Genomic DNA, 22,153 nt, shown 5'->3' with positions numbered 1-22,153 from the left:
GTAGCTCAATGGGACTAAATATTTCAACAAGATTGACTTGATGTCCAGTTAACACCAGGTATTGATTGAACTCTCCAATGTGTGGAAGACTTCCTTCAAATCCTAGGAGGGCCTTCTCGAATGGTTGGTCATGCCTTTTAGGTTGACAAATTCCATAGAAATGTTCATGAGGTTGATGGACGCTTAGTTTCTCAACTTTATTTTGTTGGAAAACTAAACATTCTGCCACAAAATTTTGAATATCAGATTTAAGGCCATCCCCAAAAAAACCTTTCCTAACCCTGTGGTAAGTTTTTAAAAATCCCAAGTGCCCTCCTAAGGGAGAGGTGTAGAATTCCAAAAGAATATTTTGCTTGAGTTGGGAATTCTTACAGAGGTATAAGCGAACTTTGTACCATAATGAATAGTTTTTCTAGCTAAATGTATCATGTGTATAGGGATATTGCTGCAACTTTTGAATGAGTGCCCACACTTCTTCATCATTATTCCATTCGTCCCTTGCTTCGTTTATCAAATCTGGTTGGATAAGAGACAAGGAACAAAACAATGCTTCCACATCCTCATCCTTTCTTGAGAGTGCATCTAGAACAACATTTTGCTTCCATTTTTGTAGATGATTTCAAAGTCATAACCCATTTGTGACCCATTTTTGTTGTTCTTCTGAAGATATTCCTTGTTCTAAAAAGTATTTAAGAGTATCATGATCTACTTTTACCTTGAAGTGTCTTCCCATTAGGCATGGTCACAATTTCTTAAGTGCATGTAGTATTGCCAACATTTCCTTCTCATAAATAGCTTTGTGTAAATACTTTCCTTTGATTGGATGACTTTCGAAAGAAATGGGTCTTTCTTTTTGCATTAAAACAACACCAATTCCATTTCCTGAGGCATCTTATTCCACAATAAAGGTTTTTTTGAAGTTTGGCGTAGCTAAGACCAGCGCTTCACACATTGCCTCTTTGAGATGTTCAAAGGCCTTCGTTTCTTCTGGAGTCCAAGAAAATCCATCTTTATTTAGTAATGTTGTTAGAGGTGCTCCTATTCTCCCATAATTCTTAACAAACTTGTGATAATATCCATTCAACCCGAGAAATCCTCACAGATGCTTTATGGATGTGGGAATTCTCCATTCCTTAATGGCTTTAATTTTTCTAGGGTCTACCTTAACACCTTCATGAGATACAATATGAACCAAATATTCCACCTTTTGTACTCCAAAGAAACATTTGGATCTTTTTGCATATAATTGTTTCTCCTCCAATAGTTTTAGCACCCTGACAACATGTTGAACATGATCCCTCCAAGACTTGTTGTAGATTAGTATATCATCAAAAAATACTAACACAAATTTTCTAAGGAAGGGTTTGAAAATGGAATTCATCAAACCTTGAAATGTAGAAGGTGTTTCTTTTTGTATCCTCATAATGTGCTATCATTTCCTCCATAAATATTGACCAAGTGACAACTTGTTTACGAGAGGAAATTCATCGATACCATACGAACTGATTAGGTTCTAAATATAAAGTTGCACTGCATACCTTTTGTGTGTTTTGAAAATTATGGAGATCGAAATATTGCTTCATCTGTAGTATCCATGTTATGGGATCCTTTCCATCAAACTTCCTCATATTGGTCTTTGGAACATGGTGGTTCTTAAATCCAACATTAAATTCTAAGGATTCATGATTAACGTTTCTTTTGTTCTCATAATGAGTTTCTTCTAATACCTTTTCACCATTAGGAAGCATTTCTTGAATTAACGTTGCCAAACGTCCTTTCAAACCTTCCATGTATTTCTTCAAATCTTCAATGTTTACTTCTAAACCTTCCATCTTAGATTACAGACCATCAATATTAAATTCCATGTCATTCATCTTAGCTTCCATGTATTTCTTTAAACCATCCATCTTAGATTTTGTTTCTTTTTGTGAGAGTGAAATTTGTTGCACTTGGTCTCATAATTTTGATATATAATGTTGCATTTCTTCCTCTTCTTCATGAGTCATGGTAGATATTTCAGGTTGCTTACTAGGTGTTTCCATTTTCTTTCTTCGGGGCATAAATTAATGATAATTATGCTTCACTATTCTCATTTAATTACTTCAAACTATTTTTTTCAAACCAAACTTATGAAAAATTTTAAAAAGACTACACACCATTTCTCACTTTGTAGGAGCTCGATATTGAATCTCTTGTCTCTATAATTTCGAATCTCAAAGGTCTAAAATTATGTCCTGTGGTATCCCTATGAGTCCTCTTTCCAACCCCAAAAATATGATCAATATTGGATTCTCCAATAAATAGTTATTACAAATATCCCATGATGCCCTGATTATAGACTAGTTTAGTAGAGCGAACTTGTATGAATTGCCATGTGTCACACTTTTGACCTCTGGACCTAGAAACAATACATAGAAAACTATAGTCCATCTTCTTTTTGTAAATGTTTAAAAAATTTCTATATGATGCTCAAAGAGAATGTTATGATGATTTTCAGCAGGTCACCCTTTTGAGATATAATTTAGGAGCCTGCCAAAACCCTAAATTACTTGGATCATATCTCCAAAAATATAGTGATACAAGATACAAAATTTGTCCACGAGGTTCATAAAGATTTAGGATCAAATGGGTTTTAATTGGAGCATCATAAAATGCGTAGAACAAATGTTACAGCCAAAATTCCACGATGACCTGTTTGAAGTAGCGAAAACCTAGAATTCAAAGCTCTGATATCAAATGTTATGTAACCAACTCACAAAATAGAAGAAAACATAGATTAAAGACTTCAAAATCAGCCTCTTCCAGGCGGAAATATCCTTTACATTACACAAATGAACAATTCTTGGATGATACAAATGAAAAGACCTCCTTTCTATATGTAGGAGTCTAAGGGGTCCCAATACAATCAAAGCCTACATAAAAATAATATTGTAGGGGCACAATAATAACAATAGTGGGCTTCAATGGGACACAATAATAAGAACATGGGGACTATATGGGAACAATAATAGAATAAGGGGGTTGCACTAGTAAAAATAAGGGGTTATGCTTGTAGTATATGGACCTAACAATGACCCTTCCCTAACTCATTCATGGTGGTGTATCTGGATGACAGTCTGATCTTCATCTACAGTTGAGAAGTGTTTCCTTCGAGGGTTCTGACCCATGTCGAGAGTTAGTTTTGCCAACCAACAAAACTCTACACTACTGGTCCTTTTGGAAAAACCTCCATAAATCAGGCTACAGTCTCACATGAAGGAGTATGGGGGGAAGAGGGAACCAAGTTTTTGCATCCATAATCTAGTGTGATGTCTCCAAGTGCCCTGGATCTTCCTTCGTACAGATCGATAAACTCCTATTGTACGTTATTGCAACTTAGTTGAAGCGGCCTTTAGACATTTGTGAAGGCCCACAATCAGTCCTTGTGGACCTTTAACAATCGATTCACCTACTTATGAGCGTTAGAAAGAAATCCTAAATTGGAGTTCGCACAAATATACTTAATTCGCTAGAAGACATAAGAGAAATCCCAGAATATTCACGGAAGTAGCTAAGCATTAATTTCATACATTATTAAGATAAATTCAATACAATCGTGTAGAATTTAATCAGTAATTCATAAAACATGTCATTTATCAGCAGCATATAACATTAACAGAGTTAAATAGAAATACTTAGGAATTCTTCAAAAAATTGTCTTCATTGATCTTCAATTCACTGATTACAGACTCAAACTTCCCTACACACATAGCCACAGTGGTCCATGAACTCAACTGTGGACTCTACCTAGGCCTCTGTGCACTCCGTTGCAGAGCCTTCCTACCTTAGCGTCTTCCCAAGACTCTTCAATGAACCCAATTCTCTATCTAATTTCCCTCTAGTTACCTCTTTCTTTCCCTAAGACTCAACTATTTATAGACCTTTTCATACAATGCCATGGTCTGTGGACCATGGGTGAATCTCGAAACTAACTCAAAACTTTACCTAAAATAAAGGGCTAAGCACCTTTGACTCTTATTCATCCACGTGCTCTACTTCCACAAATTGCAGAGACTTTACATCTTTTACAAACATTTATACAAAAAAGGACTAATTAATTCCATTCGGACCCAGGGGACCCCATCCCAATAGGCCCCCAACACAAAGATTGTGACTCACCCACGAGTCACTCAGTTGGTTGTTCTACTTTCTGGTGGAGTTTGTTGAATGCCATGGTCAATACTTGTAGATTCACTGTACTCTATTCTATTGCTTGCTGCACCTCCTGGACTAGTTTCTCTATGGTCGATCCCTCTACTACCAGCTACGTATTTCTTTATGTTTGTTGCATAGCCTTCAGCTTCTATAGAATGGTCTATGAGAACTGGCTAGATTCCTCTATCCAGGGCTCAAGCCGTGCTGAGCACATACTTCTTCTTCTACAATTCCTAGATGTGCAACAAATTTTCCTTACCTTCCTGTAAGCACGTGAAGCGCTGGACTAGCACCAACATCCATCTTGTCAGGCTGATTTCATCATACTGTTGCTACACTTCCCTAAGCTCTGTGCTTAACTATTGTAGTGTAGGATCCTCCTACAATGTATCCTAGAGGCCCAGTGCATGAGTGAATAGTTTGTTACACCCTTAAACGATGACATCAAGTTGGGCCATTGATTCTTTAATCGTCGCATTCCTCTATTCCCGCACTTTTGGAAGTGTGGTCAGCTACAACTTCAACTTCAATTGCATCTCAGCTATCTGCATCCTAAGGTAAAAAGTCACCTTGTCGACCTTCTCCTTTGAAGCATGCACTACAATAGCCAATTTTATTACCTTGGTGGAAGCCTCTGCATCATCAGGTATACCCAACTCAGGTGCAAATTGGTAGGCCTCCTCAATGGTTATGACCAGATTCTGACATTGTGTGCGCAACTCCTCTTGCTCCCTCAGGGCCTGAGTCTTTTGAATGAACAATTGTTGATTTTTGACTTTGAATTCACTGACAACAGTGAGTGCGCATTGTTCTCTAATATGTAGCTCATTAGCAAACCCCTGATGTAGTGCATGAAGGGACTCCAATGGTATCTCGACAAGGTTCAGTCTTACTTATTATAATAGACACAACTACATTATTGTCGTTGTGGACTAATTTACGAAATGGGAAGAAGCCATTCCCACTTTCTGGTCTGATGGAGAAACTACAACATTATTCCTGTTTAATTAGGTGATCTTTCATTTCAGCGTGCCCCGCATGATCATTATAGACCATGGTTATCACTTTCAGAACCACATGATGTTTGAATTAACATTTTTTGTAGGTTTGAGGCAAGAACATTCTTCCTCCTACTACCCCAAGGCTAATGTCCAAGTGCAAGCCATCACGATGTCCTAAAAACCATGATCTGTTAGTTTGTAGGAAATCACGAAATCCACTGGCATCGCATGTTATATCCTGTGTTGTGGGCATATCAAACTTCAACCAAAAATACTATAGGATTTACACCATTCCAAATTTCTTATGGCCTAGAAGTAGTGCTACCTATCGAATGCCAGATTCCTTCACTAAAACTAGTTGTTGAATTCTTTCCCGACATCACCACTGAAGAAGAGCACTTGTTGTCCCTCAATCAGCTCGATGAGACTCGTCGAGGTATCACACTAGCTCTTGAAGCCCACAAGAATTGAGTCAAGGCCCATATGACAAACATGTCAAGCCTTCTTCTTACGAAGAAGGTGATCTTGTTATACTTTATGATAAAAAAAATACCTCTTGGGGGCAAGTACGCTTCAACCATTATGGATCAGTCCATATGTCGTTACCAAGGTCCTCTCAAAAGGTTCCTATAAACTTCAGGACTATGACAAAATCCTGCTCATGGATCCCCGCAATGGGCTCTATCTAAAAAGTATTATGCCTAGTATTGCACTGGGCATTTTCTTTGTAATTTTTTGTATTTATAAGTTTTGCTCATTTTGTTCTGGCTAGATTTTTTATCTTTCTATGAGTATTTGTCTCATGCATGTGTCTTGTTGTGCATATGTCTTCATTACCATTAACATACATAGGATACGCGGATGGTGCCACTCGTGACACACAACACATTGCATCATTTGCTTGGGTCATTTACACACCCAAGTTGGAACTTCTTAGTTCCAGGGTAGCTTTCCTTAGTAGTGCCACCGACAATATTGTTGATTATATGTCTGTAAATAAACTTCTTATTGAAATAGTATCTTGGTGTTGGCATTATGATGAATGTGTTGTACTTGATGGCAACCCAGTTGTAGCAAAACAAGTCACTTATACATGGTAACTAGATGAATCTACAGAAGAGATATCATATGTGATAGAATGCATGACAATAGTATTTATAGATGTGATGAAATGCAGGGCAGCTTCAAGGAATCAATTTAGAAGGCAACTCTCTTAGATGAAAGATCACAGTTTAGACTCACAGAATGAACAAAGAAAGGTATACGCAAGATCACAAAATACCAAGTCGCGTATATACGCAGGTTCACTATATACCAAGTAGTGTATACACGTAGGTTCACTATATACAAAGGCACGTATATCTTATACACATAGATTCACAGAAGGAAAGGTGCATACATGTCAGAAAACTAAGTTTTGGTCCATGGTATTTGGACCATGGTATTTTGGCATTGGTCCATGGTATTTGACCCCAGGTATTGGGTCCAAGGTATTGGTCCTATGTGGTTTTGGACCATGGTATTGATTTTGTTGGGAAAAGTATCCAATACGGAATGACCCTATCCCACTCTAAGGGTGATAGTACCTCACCAACAATCGAAGTAAAGCTATCTAAGATTTCTTCTTTATGAATGTAAAACAGGGGAGAAAGAGATCCACTAACCGATGTCTTCCGCTAATGATTGATCCAATCTTCTCTCCTTGCTGCTTGCTCCCAGCTCCTTGCTCTTTCACCGGCCCAGCTACACCAAGATCCTGCAAAATGGCAAGAGAGGGAAACTACAAGAAGCATACATTCATAATTGATTCAAGGATTAGAATAAATCAAATACACAAATATAACAATACATCATTGAGATACATGCATATAGAAGAACCTCAAATGCTTTATTAATGGAAGAAGTAAAGTTCAGGAAGTGATACAACCATAAAAGGTCCAATCCAGCATCACCTCCCAGCAGAAAGAAATCTCCTCTTCACCTCCTTCAAAGCAAATCACCCAATAGTTCTATACTCAAACCAACAGCACTTCCTTACATTCACAAGATTCCAGCCTCCTTAGACCTCATGAGAGAGCTCTATATATAGGAGTTTTGGAGAAAGGATGAGTCCGCTTGAAGCTGGCATGAAGCTGACTAGTGTCCTCTCTCACTTCAGTTATTCTTCAGTTCTTGAGTCCACTTGGAGGTTCTTGCTTCCACATGGAGATCTAGACCCTCTTACTCATCACCAGTCGAATTCCTTGATCCAAGTGTCATTTTGGAAGCTTCCTGGGCATTGACACCTTGAGGAATGACTGTGCCACATGTCCCAACTCGCCCAGCGCAGGTAGCCTTCTTTGTAGTTGACATTTAGTGCAGGTAGACAGTGGAGCAGTTGACATTCAGCGCAGATGCTCAGTGGAGCAGTTGACATGATCCAGAATTGCCTTGTTTTTGAGTGTTTTCAGGTGGAGAACTGATATTCAGTGCTGTGGTTTGCTGACCTTGTTCCTCTAGGGGTAGGAACAATCATGTTTAGGGACTTTGGATCCCTTAGATTATGGACATTTCATGCTTCATGCTGTAAGGCACAAAAATGTCTATAACAGTTGCCCCCTAAAGTATGAGGTCGTTTATCGGGTGAAATGCTTTATCAGGAGGATCCGAAGTTCATTCAATCGCTGAGAGGTGACCTGTAATAAAATACAATACAATACATTATTTTTCATTCTGCTTTCATGATCTAGCTGAGGCGGGCATTCCCATGCTCAGCTTTATAAATTCATTTTGGTACATAGAACAGACGATCGTCTGATAGTAGACTGATAATTCTCTGCTGAAATTATCATCCTTTGAGTAGGATGATCATCTGCTGCAATGATGTACATATCAAATGTCTTTATATTTCCTGAATATATATTGCAGCCCGGATGGATGAAACTAGATCCGGGGTCTTCAAACTCGTTCGATCTTCACTCTAAGTACAAGTCGATCCATGTGAGAATTGCGCTGAAGTCGAACATGGAAAGACATCGCTTGATTACCGGTCAATGATGTAAACCGTTAACAAGCGCGAGAGGAATCACCGATAATGATAATGACCCTCAAGGTACTGCAGTACAATTCACGTGGTGTGAATATAGGACTTGGCGTCGAACACCACGCAAAATCTTCTGGTCGAAGGTCATTGATGTATACCTGTCGCCGGAAGTGAGAAACTTGCCATTGAGGCATGCAAGCTTCAAAGTACTAAGGGGGTTGTTCCTAGATCAACTTCTTGGATAATGAGCTGAAGTCGACAAGAAGCGATCCGTCAAAGGAGGGCCTTAATGAATCCCACATCAGTGACACGGAACGGAGCTAATGATTTTAATGGAGGTGAAAACAATCTGTGACATATGATTCAGGGTGGCGGTCATGGATGGATGAAGGATAATGTATGGCAGTGGATGGGACACGGTTGACTCTTTCTGAACAACATCTCTTGAACATATAACGACACTGATATGATGGATCGGTAGCATTACCCCAAATGTGGATGGTTTGGCGAGACCATGGTGATGAGACCGGTGAATGAAACAACCCAACCCGATGTGGTACGGAGGAAAAGTGTCATGTTCAAGAGCGACTTGCTACCATTAAAGCTTTGAGGTTCTCCCAATTTTTCCCCAGTCATTTCTGACCAGTACCTCTTTATTTTTGTCAAGCTTGAGGAGGATAACATATGCTTGTTCTATAACCTGCCCTTCGGGCAAGCCCATCGCTATTTTTTAAGGAGCCTAGCGATAGGGAAACTCGTTCTCGTCTAAAGACAAGTTTGTCGCTATTTAATTATTTTAACGAGTCTAACGACAAGGAAAACTCGGTCCTTTTCATTTTTAGAGAGTCTGAAAAGGTACAGAAAGTTAACTCCAAAATTCCTTTTTCGTCATCTAATCCCTTAAGTCCGAAAAAGTATAAAACAATACAGAAGGGATTAGTTTTCGATAACTTTATCGAGCCGAATAAAACAAGCGCTCGACCTTTTTGTGCAATAATCCCTCAGGTCCAAAAAGATTAAAATCTAGAGGAGGGATAGCTCTTCCGGTCTTTTTAACGAGCTGGAAGGCCAAAACTCGGCAAACTTTTCATATTTTACGAGTCAGTTGAAAAGAGCTCAAAGAAGAATCGTCTTTTGAGGAACGAGTGATAAACAGGGATAGCAGCAGATTCCAGGTACAGGTTGGAATTTTCCAATCACGGCAGTGTCACAAGGATGGCTAGGTGAAATCACTCTTCGCCGCTGTTCCTCAAAATGGGTAAACAATCATATGGTGGTGAACGATCGGCCAAATGACATGGAGGTGGCAGGTGCAAATACGACCAAGGCTTTTTATGGCTGATAAATTTACGATCACAGAGGTTATTTACCGGAATAGGTTCATTTTTTATTTAAAAATGAGCTTAAACTCTGGGGGAAACATTGCTCACTGCTTTTATTTATTTTTTAACGAGCATGAAGACCACGTTAAAACTGCTTGGATCTTGCGTTTATTTTTTAACGATCATGAACTTTATGCTAAAACTGCTCGATATACCAGTCATAAGATAAGAAATGTCTCCTGTGAGATCTCTATTTTTTAAGGAGTTTCATCTTCACTAAGCTTTACTCCATATCCTTTCTTTATGCAAGTTAGGAAACGACTAATCCAAAAAACAGATAAATAACCGTTCTTTGCTTGCACTCCAAAAGGTTTGCATGCCCCCAGGTATAAAGTACAATTTCAAGGCTGCCCCTACTTATCCATCAAAACATTTGTTTTAAAGGGTGAGGCTTGCCTCTTTCTGGTTACCCAAAGATTGTTTTGTTAACTTCTTCAAACGAAAACATTTCCTCGGCACTGTCTACCGAAATAGACAAAGGTGGGTGAAAAGCAGATTATTTCACTCACATAACTTTGACAAAAGAATCTTGTTCCAGAACAACCCCTCTTCCTTCTTTCGGACGGGGTACGGACTAGTCATATTCTCCAGCGGAAATTCTACCTTATACCCAGGGTTTTTTCTGCCCGAAGCAGACCAGGATGCATGCCCCCTGGGTTCCAGTCCCATCTTTCTGAATCACTCGCACTCATCGGGAAGGAGGACTGGGGGTGGAGACATTTCTTGATTGAATAGACCATTCAGGGTTGGTATGTGACTATTTGCGATGCGTGATCCCGGAAATGAAAGTTGGTCTACGAGCTTGACCATCCTTCCTTCGTGTGGAAAACACATTACTCTAAAGAGTGAGGAGACTATCGCTCCCATGCAATATATATAGTCTCGTCCAAGGAGTAGGTTATAATCCAAGGGTCCTTGAACGACCATCACGTTCATTTGAACGGTCTTCCCTTTCAATGTAACAGGCACATTGGGGAGGATCCCTAATGGTCGACTGGTTCCTTTATCGAAACCCGAGAGATTTATTATCTCAGGCAAAAGCGCCGGGGAACCCAGTGCTTTCCAAGCAACAGAGGAAAGGATACTCACAGATGCCCCTTCATCAATGATAGTGCCAGCCATTACCATCCTGTAAATTTGGACTATGATTCTGAATGGTATACTGGCTGGCAACCGGGGTCTGCCTAGTTGATTCAAATCAAAGGATACAACCAGGTTGCTTGGTGGTGGGACCGAATACACGGCCGGATATGACCCTGACGATGTTCCTTCCTGCGATAAAGGAATGGGCGCATTGCCCTGATGCTCATCAGAGTCCGTGTTGATGAAAAGAATCTGGATGGTGTCATCCTTATTCTCTTCAGTGAGGGTGTCATTTGAAGATGAATCTTCAATGACGGTGTCATTTGAAGATGAAACCTCTGAAGGCGGAACTGGGTCAACTGCTGTTTCGACCTTTGGACTTTCGTCCGGTCTGGATTCAGTAGGTTCATTTTCAATGACTGACGCTTCAGCTGACCACTTGAGCGGGCCAGCTGTATTCTCAACCAACGAAGGACTTGGCACGAGTTTTTTGTATCCAGGAGGAAGTCTCAACGGTGAAACCGGACGATCTTCCAAAACTCTCTTCGCTTCGTCTAAGAAGGGACAACGGTGGATGGCGTGATCGCCTTCAAACAGTCTGCAGGGGGATCTTGCTCCCCCTCTTTGTCTTGAACCTTCACTTTCGCTGGTTGACGGTAAGCATTCAACATGGCTATCAGAGGTTGATGCTCCCGAATTGTGCAAACGAGGGGACCAGTCCCTTAGTATCCGGGGAATACAGGGACAATCTCTATGGAAGTGGTCTCCTCTACATATGACACATGGCGATTTAGGCCCGGTCTGTGTTGTGTGTGGATTTTTGTCAGATGTCTTTTGCTTGCCCCCAGTCGCCTTAGGCTCCTTCTTCTTCTTTTCCTTCTTCTTCTTCTCCTTCTTCTCCATGGGAGCTTGGCTTTCACCGGCTCTACCTTGCGAAGATGAAGGATTGGAGGAAGAGTTATAGGAAGTAGAAGGCTGGTGGGCAGCTCTAGACTGATCTAACTGTTGACTCGACTGTTCAGGAACCATGGTGTTCTGAACTACATTGGTTGAGAATAGCCAAATTGGCAGGCCAATTGTCAGTCCTGGAAGCGACAATGTGGCCATGTGGGGCGCACCAACTTCCCCCCAAGAGGAGAAAGGACTAGGATTTCCATCATGTGGAATTCCTTGGTTGGGGCGTTCCATGTTCTCAACCTAAAGATCAACGCAGAAATAGGAGGTGATTATGTTCCGTTTAAAATAAATTTTATAACGATGCTTTAGACACAACTTGCTTTTTCACTTTTTAAGAGTCGAGAAAAAGCTAAAGATGACTCTAGTCTCCTTCGATGTTTTAACGAGCCCGAAGTGACAAATTCTCGGATGGACTTTTTCAGTTAAAGAAACTACTCTGGAGTTCTAGGCAGAGGGTGTGCCAAACTTTTCGCAAAACCACAGAATACGTTTTACGGTACGAGTGGTCGATCTTCGTGAATGCTGTGTTCACTGCATTGCGATCAGTAGGGCGGCCGACATGGTTTCCTATGGATAAAGGCTTTGTTCCTATAGGGGTCTCCCAATATATACGCGACGGTACGTGGGAGCACAAGTCCGTATTGATACTTATCGCTTCACAGTGGAGGAATCACCCAACCACTCAACGCTAAGATATCACGTTTAACGACGCCGGAACACGTCTCTAGCTTAGACCTCTATGTGTTTGCGTTATGTTTCAATGCGTTGTTATGTAAATTCAATTCATTTTAATGTTGATCTTGTTTAGCAGTTTTCCTTTATGGATCACCACGAGATGTACAATACAACTTCCTAAATGCAGTCTAAGATGATAAGCAAGCTTTTCAATCTTTCAACTTTGAAAATCTTAACTACTGAGGGAAAAGAAAGACATCATCTTTTCACACAGATCATAGAGCACACACTAATGCACTTTTTCCTAAATCAATATGCAAGCTGTCAAAATGCACATGCACAATGCAGGTATTTCTTTTCTCTTTCTTAATGTTGATGTAATACAAAAAGAAAGCTGTTGTATAATTTTGAATTCAATTTCAAGTGAAAGCAAACAAGCTTTTGTCCAAAATCAAAAGACACCTTAAGATTTACTTGTTTCGACACTAGAAATACATAAATTCAAACCATATGACGAAAGCAAAAGCTCAATCAGCTATGAACAGCAAACAAACTAACTCTTAAGATCAAAACGACACTTATCACAGGTCTAGATCTAAGAGGTCACAGCAAGACTAGTTCACTTTTCGTTATGGAAAACTGCAAATGGCATAAGAAATACACAAAGAACAAATACAGTTTCTTTATACAACCGAGGCGGAATAGCGGCAAGGAAAGGTGGTTTCAGATAGGTACATTGACTGATAACAGGCTGCAAAAACAAGGATGAAAACAGGGCAATAAACAGCAGGGAACCCCAGTAGCACAAGGCAAAACTGGTTCAGTGCAGGTAGTACACTGTCAGTTTGACATTCAGCGCAGGTAGCCCCTTCGGGACCTGCGATGAAATGCAGACTGCCTTCACAGTGCCTGCAATGAATAGAGAAACTCTCCTTTCTCTTGGTTTCCGGGTTACAGATTGCTAAAAAATTCACAGTTTTTGGCCAAATCAGAAGCTATCAATCAAGTACACACTAAAGGGTAATTAGGAGGATGAAAAGCTATCACTAAGAGCTGTTCAGAGTCCTTGTGGATCAGCTTTTCAAATCATAAACATGCCCAGAAACTGAGCTAGAGTAGCTGCCCTCTACTTTGCATTTGAAAGATCCAAATGCAGTTCGATTCGGTACTCCCTGTGTTTAGGAAATGAATAGCAAAAACACAAACAACCAACAAGATACGATCCCCAGTGGAGTCACCAATTTGTTGTTGGGAAAGTATCCAATACGGAATGACCCTATCCCACTCTAAGGGTGATAGTACCTCAGCAACAATCGAAGTAAAGCTATCTAAGATTTCTTCTTTATGAAAGTAAAACAGGGGAGAAAGAGATCCACTAACCAATGTCTTTCGCTAATGATTGATCCAATCTTCTCTCCTTGCTGCTTGCTCCCAGCTCCTTGCTCTTTCACCGGCCCAGCTACACCAATATCCTGCAAAATGGCAAGAGAGGGAAACTACAAGAAGCATACATTCATAATTGATTCAAGGATTAGAATAAATCAAATACACAAATATAACAATACATCATTGAGATACATGCATATAGAAGAACCTCAAATGCTTTATTAATGGAAGAAGTAAAGTTCAGGAAGTGATACAACCATAAAAGGTCCAATCCAGCATCACCTCCCAGCAGAAAGAAATCTCCTCTTCACCTCCTTCAAAGCAAATCACCCAATAGTTCTATACTCAAACCAACAGCACTTCCTTACATTCACAAGATTCCAGCCTCCTTAGACCTCATGAGAGAGCTCTATATATAGGAGTTTTGGAGAAAGGATGAGTCAGCTTGAAGCTGGCATGAAGCTGACTAGTGTCCTCTCTCACTTCAATTATTCTTCAGTTCTTGAGTCCACTTGGAGGTTCTTGCTTCCACATGGAGATCTAGACCCTCTTACTCATCACCAGTCGAATTCCTTGATCCAAGTGTCATTTTGGAAGCTTCCTGGGCATTGACACCTTGAGGAATGACTGTGCCACATGTCCCAACTCGCCCAGCGCAGGTAGCCTTCTTTGCAGTTGACATTCAGTGCAGGTAGACAGTGGAGCAGTTGACATTCAGCGCAGATGCTCAGTGGAGCAGTTGACATGATCCAGAATTGCCTTGTTTTTGAGTGTTTTCAGGTGGAGAACTGATATTCAGTGCTGTGGTTTGCTGACCTTGTTCCTCTAGGGGTAGAAACAATCATGTTTAGGGACTTTGGATCCCTTAGATTATGGACATTTCATGCTTCATGCTGTAAGGCACAAAAATGTCTATAACAATTGAGTAAGGCCTAAGACTATAAAAGGAGGAGAAGATCATTAGGCAAAGGCATTCAGAAAGTCTTGAATATCTGATGAAGTATGAGATCCAGTATGCAGGTTATGGGTTCATGATGCTTTGCTTGATCGGAGCCAAGGAGGAATCTCAGCGGTTGATGGAGGACAAGATCGAAGGATAGATCGGGATCTAATGGCTTGGAATGAATCATCTCTATATGGTTTGATCGTGCTTATTCTAGATATATATACTGACGCATGTAATGTTCTGTAAATATTATGATCTGGGTATAACTCAAGTTTGGAATGGCTGCAAATCATGAATGAGTATTTACAGTTGTATATGTTGGTTGACTATGATAAAAGCGCACACATACACAGGTTAGATACATCTAGATAGCATATACCATATAAACTATGATGTTTGAAGTTACAGTTGGTTCTGGTTGTTGATGCAAAGTTCTGAGTTCTGGTGACTATTTACTGGTGTCAGTATTTTGCATATTCAGATTGGTTGATTGTGTTTAGCTTCAGTGTTGATGGATGAGATCTAATAATGGATCAGGATCATAATGACTTATCTTTATGTGATCAGATGGACTAGATCTAGTTTCTAACACATGTATTATCCTTGTACACGTAATGATATGGGTATGTTTGAAGTTAGGAAGTGCAGTGAAGTTATAAGTAAGTATTTGATGACATATACGCTGGTTCACTTTGTTTTAGTTGCATATACATGCAAGTTCATCTCTTCCAAGTAGTGTATGCACTCTCATGCATGATTTGTGATGATACAATTGGCTCTAAATATTGTTGCAAAGTTCTGTGTTCTTCTCTATGTTCTGGTGATTGTATTTTGTTGACAGGGTTTCAGTGATTCAATATTGGGTGATTTAGAGATTGATGATGCAAGTGGTGATTGATTTTGTGCTTCATTGATATTGATGGGTCCAGTATGAAAAGTGGATGAAACGTGGCCTTCAGATTATGTTGCTGTGTTCCATGAGTATCCAGTCTGAAAATTTATGAAACGTGGTACCTGGAGGAAGAGAGAGAAGGTTGTAGCCTTCTGTAGGTCAGAACCTACATACTATTACATCATCTAGTACAAGAGCTAAGGGGGTTGTAGTTCCCTTCCAGGAGAAGCTAGAGAATGAGGGAAGGTTGTAGCCTTTTGTAGGCTAGCACCTACGTACTAGTACATCAGCTAGTACAAGAACTAAAGGGGGTTGTAGCTCCCTTCCAAGAGAAGTTGGAGAATGAGAGAAGGTTGTAGCCTTCTGTAGGTAGAAGCTTGTGTACTTGTATAAGACTGCACTAGTATAGAAATATTGCAAAAAGAAGTTTCTTATTAAAAGAAGATAGAGACGAATTGCAGCAAGTGGTTTTCACCCACACTGGGTTTCCACCTTACATCATGGTGTTCATGTGTGCTTCTTACGTGTGATGATCTGTTCTGTTTTACTGCACCTGTTTATTGTTCATATGGTTAATGAAGTTTTGATGCACTGATCAAAGATCAACATTTAATGGATTAATTGAATCATAATTTCACTGGACATACGCTAGTTGCATTAGACAAAGTTGCGTGTACATGCAGGTTCCTTTAACTGAAGTAGCGTACATGAATCTAACTATGGAAATGAAAATGCTAGTGATTTGATAATAGTGATTCACCCCCCCCCCCCCCCCTCTCAGTATCATTTCCAACAATTGGTATCAGAGTAGGTCCTTTGGAAGAAGCTTGATCGCTTGAAGGAGATCTGTAGAACAATGGGAAAGAAGCTAAAGAAGAAAGCACCTCAGAAGAAGAAAACATCTCAAAGGAACTATGACAGTGGGAGAATCGATTGGGGAATATGTGGAAGAAACACTTCAGATTCAGAATCACCTAAGAATGAAGATGAAAAATCAAAAGAACTATCAGGTATGAGTTTGTTATCCTCTGGTGATACATTTCTCCATCGATTTGAAGATGATGAAAGTGATAGTGAAACAACTGAACTTGCTCGTATGAGTGAGGATGAAAGATACCAAATAGAGACAAAATTTAAAAGGCTTACGAACAAAATTAAAGATCAACAAGATCTTCTAGACAAAAGGGAATGTGCCTCCAAAGAAGAAGCTATCAAACTAAAATCTCAACTGGAGGAAGGAAACAAGGTAAGGAAGCTATTCAAGGAAAAGAAAGATCAATGTCAAAAGTTACAAGATGAAGTGACATCATTAAGAAGTGAAGTAAATGAAAGGAGCACAACAATCAAGAAACTCAGAGAAAGATCTAGTTGCTATGAAAGTCTTGAAGCTAAGATCCTCTCGCTAGAAGAAGATCTTGAAGCATCAAAAAAGCAGAATAAAGAAATACTCCAAGCCCTTGAAAAACAAGAAAAAAAAGTTCTTGAAATAAGTCATTAGTTGGAAGAAGGAAGAAAAGCTGAAGGAATCATGAAGAAACAGTATCTTGAGAAGGAAGAGCAACATCGGGTTGAGGTAAATATTCTAAAAGATAGATTAGAAGAAAAGGATAAGCTCTTACGATTTCAAGATAGCACTAAGATCTTGGATGATATTCTTAGTGGTAAGAGGTCTCCTGCTATCAAAACTAGTCTTAGTTTTCATGAATCTATTGAAGGTGAATCTAGTTCACAAAGTAAGACAAGGAACTCCAATGCAAAATTTGAAATGCTCAACAAGGAGATGAGAGGTCAATCCCATCAACAACCAAGGAAAGAAATTCTTCAAAGAAAATCTTTTACTCCTAGCTATGGAAGTGATAGTCAGTCAATTCCTCAAATGAATAATGTTGAATGTTATCTATGCCATAATTTTGGACATGTTGCAGCTAGATGCAAAATAAGAATGGTTCAAGGCCATCACGTAGAAACATCATCATGTTCCAGATACTTTAAGGGATATTGTTTTTCTTGCAATATGTTTGGTCACAAAACTATTGATTTCTATAGAAGGAATATGAAACATGTAAGATGTTATGCATGTAACAAGCTTGGACATATAGTAAAGGAATGCAGGAACAAAGTACGGGAACCATAACAAAAGGAGAAAACATCATCACACTTGAAGATATGGAAGGAGGAAGTACAGTCAGAAAGATGTGGCACAACACAATGTACAAACATAACAGACTCAGAGGGAGCTAAAAGTGTAAAACTTCAGTGTTCTAAATCACATATGCAAGTTTCATGAATAGAAGTCGCGTATATACGTGAGTTAGACACTGCACAGTCACGTATATATTAGTTTGAGGAAAAGTAGTGGGACAAACTCAGGAAAAAGGGTCTGATATGATTCAATCCATTATTTGCTCTGTTTGATAATGGTTACAATTTTTTGATGATGTGTGGAAATGTCTTGGTACTCATAAGATGTTTTTGATCCTAACTTGATGATGATGATGCCTTGATACTTCTTGATGATATATGCATGATCAGATCTGACAGTGAACAGATGGCACAGGTTCAGGGGGAGCATATGCTTTGAATAATGCATTGTTGGCATTATGGTTAGAAGTCCTTGGTGATGATGCTTATATGGCTAAAAGATACATCTTGCTATGATATGGTTATGAGTTTCCCATGAAAAAATCTCATATGACTCTTGGGGTTACATAGTTGGTGTTCAGATCAGATTTGTGGATGACTCTCTGATGATGCATATATGTTGCTTACATGGTGATCTTCATAAGGATAAGGAGAAGTACAAAGCTTGAATACTCAACTTCATGATGAGTCACTCATATGCTGCTGTCATCATATGCATAAAGATCATATAATACAATTATGATGCAGGATTCCTATAGTTCTTGGCTCTCACATTGATGAGGATTGTTGCTGTTGATGATATCAAGAAGTCTTGACAAAAGATCTTGAACTCAAGATACATAGTGCTATATACAGTATGCTGGATACATGGATGATTACTCAAAGTTGCATTGTTGGAGACATGATGATGATGAGTTCTTACCTATATGTTGGAAATAATACTGAGAGGGGGGGTGAATCAGTATTGTCAAATTTTTTTCAATATATCTTCCTTATTTATACTTTGAATAATTCTTCAAATATTGACCATTACTTTGTATGTCAGTATCATAAAATAATGAGCAGGAACAAGAAAAGAAAATAGTCACACAAAAGAACACCAGATATAAGGTGGAAACCCAATGTGGGTGAAAACCACTTGCTGCAATATGTCTCTATCTTCTTTTAATAAGAAACTCCTTTTACAATGATTTTGTACTGGTGCAGTCCTTTACCAGTACGCAGGCTACAACCTGCAGAGAGCTACAACACTCTTAGCTCTTGTACTAGCCAAGATACTAGTACGTAGGTGCTGGCCTACTGAAGGCTACAACCTTCTCTTTCTTCCAGGGACCACGTTTCATAAATTTTCAGATTGGATCCATGAACATCAATCAATCATCAAGTATATCTGCATCAAACAATCTCCTTTTCCCAATTAGCACTGAATCAAGTAAACACTTTTCTGACAGCTATACCCAGAACACAGTAACAGTAACCAGACACCAAATTCTGAACCCAGAATACTGCAGCAATAGACGGAGGCAGCTAGATCATAATTTAAAGATATATGCTACTTCAACAACCTAAAACCTGCGTGCAGATCTATAAAGGATAATTCCTTCTTTCAAATATTCAGACACTAATTAACCCAGATTGTCAGATTTATAGATCAAGAATGCGCCTCATATAACAAATCAAAATCATGCAAAGATATTATTATTCAAGCATAAAGATTATGACCCATCAAAAGAACTTATCCTTCTTTATGCGCTAAGGTTCCTCCTTCATTCAGATCCAGATCTACACCATAACCCAATCACAAATATTTCAGATCTAGCACTTATTAGATATTCAATTCATTCAATGATGCTTTGCCAAATGATCTCCTTCCTCTTTTATAGGCTTAGGCCTTCCACAATACCACGGTCCAAAACCATAGGATCAAAAAACTGTTGGACTAATACCATGAACCAACCATGAAAGAGCGTGAGATCAGTACTTTTGGATGCAATACCACGAGCCAAAACCATAGGATCAAAAACTATAGGACTAATACCATGAACCAACCATGAAAGTGCGTGAGATCAACACTTTTGGATGCAATACCATGGACCAAAACCATAGGATCAAAAACTGTCGGACTAATACCATGAGCCAACCATGAAAGTGCGTGAAATTTTCTCTTCATGAAAGGAACTTTTCTCTGCATGAAAGTGCGTGAACTTTTTCTCTACATGAAATAAACTTTTCTCTGCATAAAAGTGCATGAAACTTTCTCTACATGAAAGAAACTTTTATCTTCATGAAAGTGCGTGAACTTTGCTGCACTATAATTTATCATCTGAGATGAGTGGGTTCCCATAAAGTACAACATATGTATCATAATGCAACCAATCTCCCCCTTTGGACTTGATGGCAACAACAACCAATCACTCTCCCCCTTTGACATCAAGGGCAAAGGGTTATGCTCCCCCTAAGAACATGCTCCCCCTGACTATAAACTAGATCTGCAAAGAAGAACCATAGTCCATCAAACACCATAAATGACCATGAAAGAGATAGAGATGTATTGTAGCAATATTCAGACCAGCATCCATGATCTCCTTCTGTACTTCCTCCATAATGCCAACGATGCATGATATGCTCCCCTTGAACCTGTGCCATTCGATCTTTGACCAATCCGCAACCCAGCACATGTACACATATACTTCAGATGAACCTTGCGTACAACCAACAATCAAAAGAGATTCAACAACAAGATGATGCATCAACAACCCCCAGCTTTTGCCTGAGGTATTCAAAGGTCTCCCTAGGCAATGGTTTGGTGAGTATATCAGCAACCTGTTCCTTAGAAGGAACATACTCCAACTTGACCTTTTGTTCAAGCACTTGTTCCCGAAGAAAGTGATACTTGATTGGTATGTGCTTGGTTTTTGAGTGCATGACTGGGTTCTTTGAAATGCTGATTGCACTTGTATTATCACATAAGATGGAGATAGGTGGTGTACAAGTGATTTCAAAATCCTGCAAGGTCTGCATCATCCAAAGGAGTTGAGTGCAGCAAGATGCAGCAGCAACATATTCTGCTTCAACTGTAGACAAGGCAATCGAACTCTGTTTCTTGCTGAACCAAGATACTAATCTGGAACCCATAAAGAATGCACCACCACTTGTGCTCTTCCTGTCATCCATGCTTCCGGCCCAATCTGCATCAATATAAGCATGAAGTGTGAGATCTGTATCTCTAGGATACCATAAGCCATAATTTTGAGTCCCTTGAAGATATTTGAAGATTCTCTTTACTGCCTGAAGATGAGTTTCCTTTGGATTTGCCTGAAATCTTCCAACTATTCCCACTGCATGCATGATGTCTGGTCGAGTACCTATCAAATAAAGTAGACTTCCAATCATAGATCTGTAGGTTGGTTGATGTACTGTTGCTGATTCGTCATTTTCACTGAGGCTACATCCTATGACCATGGGTGTACATACTGGTTTTGCATCTTCCATGCCATATTTCTTCAAAATTTGCTTGAGATACTTGGATTGAGACAAGAAGATCCCTCCTTCCTTTTGCTGGATTTGCAGGCCAAGAAAATATGTCAATTCTCCAAGCAAGGACATTTCGAATTCTTTCTGCATCACCAAGGCAAAGCTTTGACTCATAGATTCTTCATTGCTGCCAAAGATAATGTCATCTACATACACAACAAGTATTAGCAATTTGTCATTTTCAATTTTTATATAAAGATTGCTATCTACTGATCCTTTTGAAAAACCTTGTTGATGAAGATATTTGTCCAAACGATAGTACCAAGCCCTTGGAGCTTGTTTAAGACCATAGAGAGCCTTTTTCAGTTTGCATACAAGATTTGGATCATTTCCAAGAATGAACCCATCTGGCTGCTCAATGTATACTTCTTCTTCTAAGTCTCCATTCAGAAAGGCTGATTTCACGTCCATTTGAAATAATTTGAACTTTTGAAAGCTTGAGAGAGCAAGGAACATTCGGATGGCCTCAAGTCTTGCAACAGGAGCAAAAGTCTCCTCAAAACCTATTCCTTCTTGCTGCGAATACCCTTTACGAACAAGTCTTGCCTTGCTTCTAATTACTTCCCCATTTTCATTCAACTTATTTTTGAAGACCCATTTTGTCCCTATAACATTCTTATCCTTTGGTCTAGGAAACAACTCCCAAGTGTTGTTCTTTTCGATCTGCTCAAGTTCTTCATCCATTTCTTTGACCCAACATTCATCTTTGCATGCCTCTTTTACATTTTGTGGTTCAGTGGAGGAGAGTAATGCCAAATAGCTTGAAGCTTCTGCAATTGTTCTTCTAGTTTGTAAACCTGCTTCTTTCTGCCCCAAAATCTGAGATTCTGGATGATTCTTCTGAACGTATCGGGATGGAGTCTTCTCTTCAATCCTTATCTGTTCCTCTGGTGCTTCTTGAGGTTCTTCTTCTTCATCATTCTATCTTTGAGGGTAGTC

Source organism: Pinus tabuliformis, chromosome J, assembly GCF_031772625.1.
Source record: "Pinus tabuliformis cultivar Carrire ecotype Pingquan chromosome J, CPIR1, whole genome shotgun sequence".
In the NCBI taxonomy this organism is placed as follows: Eukaryota; Viridiplantae; Streptophyta; class Pinopsida; order Pinales; family Pinaceae; genus Pinus; species Pinus tabuliformis.
The sequence above is the reverse complement of the archived record's forward strand: the minus strand, read 5'-3'. Positions refer to the sequence as shown.